This window comes from Hyla sarda, chromosome 5, assembly GCF_029499605.1.
Source record: "Hyla sarda isolate aHylSar1 chromosome 5, aHylSar1.hap1, whole genome shotgun sequence".
Taxonomy (NCBI): Eukaryota; Metazoa; Chordata; class Amphibia; order Anura; family Hylidae; genus Hyla; species Hyla sarda.
The window spans coordinates 373,875,674-373,879,850 of record NC_079193.1 but is presented as its reverse complement, the minus strand read 5'-3'; positions in this window follow the sequence as shown (position 1 = coordinate 373,879,850).

Sequence of the window (4,177 nt, the reverse complement as noted above, 5' to 3'; positions counted from 1 at the left end):
CAGTCTCAGCTTTACAAGACTCCATTGAGAAATCCGTTTCTATGGCAATAGCTCGCTCCAATGCAGCGACTACCGGAGCTTTACCTCCCCTCTCTCCTTCTGACCAGTATTTGTCTCCAAAAGAATTGGCTTCTCAGCTTGCCCAAGGGTTCAAAGCCCCTGGAAAGGCAAAAAGTAAAAAACGCCATACCTCTGACGGCCCATACTCCTCAAAAAATATAAAAAATATTATAGGAGTTCACCAAGACATTTTACAACCTCATAACTCTGATTCTAGACTAGAATTCACTGGTAGTGGATCTAATAAACCACGTATTTCACCCTCAGCCCGTGAGGAAGCACAACCAGTTGGGGCTAAGACATCTTTTAGAGCTAAACCAAACTCTTTCTGAGTATCCTCTTCTGAAGAATCTGATGATTCAAACATTGAGGATGTAAATGAAATCCTATATGTCTCGGGAGAAAGTGACTGATCATGATGACCCTGGTACCCAGGAAGATGCTATGCTAACTGAAACAGGGGAATCTTATTTTGACCCCTCTTTGATTTGCCACCCAAGATCTGGGTAATGGCTACCAAATACAAAAGTAGCCGAATTCCTTTCCATATAAGCTAATAAGCCATTAGATCGCCCATCAAGGAATAAATTGAAGGCTGAATGCCCTCGCCCTACATTACCTAATAATGCCTCCTGCAACCCAGAATTAGACCTACTCCTTTCCAAATTTCTTTTTAAGATGGGGAAAACCCCAAAAAAGGGTGTGGATAGAAGTTTTAAGTCCTGCTAGGCCAAACTAATGGATTTACTTGGCCCACTCACGAAAATACTTAATTTAGCCGAGGAAGCTTCCACTTCTAACACAACTGTGGATACTGAGACCCTCAAAGGCTGGGCTCAAAGAGCCATCTGTATTTTTGAAAATGCCAATGCTTCTTTATCCAAGGAGTGGAAAAGGTCTATATTAATGAAAATAGACCAATTTGGCCACAACTGAACCTCCCAACCCCACCAAGGGAATGTTATTTGGTGAGGATTTTATTAGAGAACTAGCTGAGTACCCGGCGTTGCCCGGTTTTTCCTTCCTAATCCTTGTTGGGGAGGAAAATCAACAAAGGCAGAAGCTTTTGACTTCATATCCCGTCCTCATATATTGTTGTCATATCGCAACCCCATATCCCGTCCTCATATATTGTTGTCATATCGCAACCCCATATCCCGTCCTCCTACCACGACCTCCTTTCCAGTCCTATCTCGACCTACTATCCCGACGACCTCTCCTGTACTTCTATCCCGTCCTCCTATCTCGACCCGTAATATGTGTACCAGGTATTGAAATATCTCCAGCTGTACGGAAGTTATGTGAGAACATACATTTCCCATTGATTTGCATGGGACTTTAAACAGAAACCCCACCCCTGGCAAATGGGGGTGAGTAAGGGTTAAATTACCTATCCTATGTTTGTTGTTGACATATAACTAACATGTGACAAAGTTTCATGTTAATATCTTTAGCCGTTTGGACGTGATGCTGAAACATACACACACACATACATACATACATACATACATACACACACACACATTGAGTTTTATATATAAAACAAAAATGTGGTCCTCTTTTCATCTCTAAATAAGGCCCAAGTTTCGATGAAGAAAGTTTTTTCCCAAAGAGTTTTTGGCAAGGTCGGAAGAGGATGGAGCCGCTTTTCCGGCCGAGCCTCCCAAAATAAATACCATAGAGGCTCCTACCCCAATCAGCCACTCAAGTTGCAGCACCCTCCTATGCTTCCCCTCCCTTTTTCCCATAGAGGGGCAAACCATGGAGAGCACGAGGTCAAAGAGAGTTTCCCGCTCCAGACCTCCCACAAGTAAGACTACCTCTGTCTTTTTCCCCAGATATCCCATTAGGGGGGGGAGACTCCTGTATTTTTTTTACCACAATTGGACTATGATTATGTCCGACTCTTGGATACTAAACACTGTCAATGGTTACCAAATAGAATTTGTAGCCCCTCCTATCCAAACATATCTTCCATATCCGATTCAATTTTCCCTATCAGACAAGTCTCTTATAGACCAGGAAGTCAAAGATCTTGTCTTCAAACAAGCAATAATTCCTTCCCATTCTCCGGGTTTCCTAAGCAATTTATTTCTAGTAAAAAAGAAAGACTGAGGTCACAGAGCAGTGATCAACTTGAGACTCCTGAACAACCTAGTAGTCTATCGCCACTTCAAAATGGAGGGCATTCATTTACTAAGAGACATTCTATTAAAACAAGATTGGTTCAGTTCTGATTCATCCTTCATCTCAAATGCTCCTACAATTTCTTTGGAAAAATCAAAAATGGCAATTCACTTGCCTTCCCTTCGGCCTATCCTCAGCTCCCTGGTGCTTTACAAAACTACTGAAACCAGTGGTGGCCTCTCTCAGAAGTCGGGGGGGGGGGGGTTCGTCTGATCATTTATCTCGACAATCTACTTCTTATGGCTCAATAAAAAGAGTTATTTTTGCTTCACATGAATTGGACAGTGTCTCTTCTGACACAATTAGGTTTTCTCATAAATTTCAAGAAATCGGTTCTGATTCCATTTCAGGAACTAGAGTTCTTGGGGTTCATGATCAATATCCAATTGACCACTCTAAGTCTTCCCCCAAGAAGACTGAAAACTGTTCGGAAGGAGATCCGCCGGGTTCTCCGTAAAGACTTAATTTCTTTGAGGACGATAGCTCAAATCAGCTTTCAGATTTTGCCAAAGATTTTTGGCATTTCTGTTTGGACAGGGACATCATCCTGAAGGCGGAATACCTTCCGAGAATTTCCAATTCAGTAGCGGATTGGTATTCTCATTATCTGACAGATTCCAGCGATTGGACACTTCATCCTCTAGTCTTACAATCAATCAATTCATTGTGAGGTCCTCTTCATCTGGATCTTTTCGCTTCTCATCTCAACACTCAATTACCTCTTTTTCAGCTGGCGCCCGGATCCAGAGGCTTTAGGCGTAGATGCCTTCCTTCAATTTTGGCCTCAGAAGACACTGTACGTGTTTCCCCCATTCAATCTTATTCCCCAGGTCCTATTCCAAACTTCGATTCAGAAAGGCACATTGGTCCTCATCACTTCTCTGTGGCCAACTCAACCGTGGTTTTCTCAAATTTTACATCTCCTCATCAATTTTTCTTGTCTCCTCCCCTCTTTTCAGGATCTCTTTCTGGATCCTCAAGGGAATTACCATCCTCTGATTCTTTCAGATCAACTAGCTCTGGTGGCTTGGTTGATATCGGGTGAACAAGATCTGCTTTCCAATTTTCAAAATCTACTCAAGATATCCTCTCAGACGCTTGGGCCCCAGGTACCAAATCAGCTTACAGATCAGCCTGGGGACTTTGGTCTCATTGGTGCGATCAACAACATCTGGATCCCTTACAAGCACCTATACATCACATCTTAAATTTCTTGTCAGCTTCTTTTGATGCTGGCGAAGCTTACAGAACCATTAATCTCTCCCGGTCGGCTATCTCTTCCAAACACCTCCCTATTGATTCTATCCCTGTTGGTAAACATCCTCTTGTCTGCCAACTTCTTAAGGGCATCCGCTTCCGTAGACCACCTTTACCTAAATACACTTCCCCATGGGATGTAAATTTGATTCTGGATATGTTCATTTCACTTAAATTTCTTTCTTTCAAACTTACTACTCTTTTATGCCTAATCTCTGTCAAACGGGTTTCTGATTCTACTTATAAGACTTTTTATTTTAGACCTGAATCTCACGTGTGTTATTATTATAATTTAATGTATTGTTTATTTTATATTGTAGTATTCATATACTAACTTTAAACTAGCATCATACGAAGCGTCTTGTCTTGCCTTAAAATTGGAAATTTTCCTATCCTAGGCGACGGAAAATTTGGATTTTATTAAAGACAAGACGCGAATATTATCCCTCCCAGAACCCATCCCTATAATTCTATTTCTTTCTCTATTTGGTTTAACAGCTCCACAGTGAACTCCAATCACCGTCCATTCCAGCATAGATGGGACTTAATGGTTTCGACATTTCCTTAGTCTTCCACCAGTGTTCCATTTCCAGTTTTGTTCCTGTTAATCTTCTTATCTGATAATATATCGCAAAGAAGGATGTATTACCTGAGTGTCAAGGACTTAGATCAC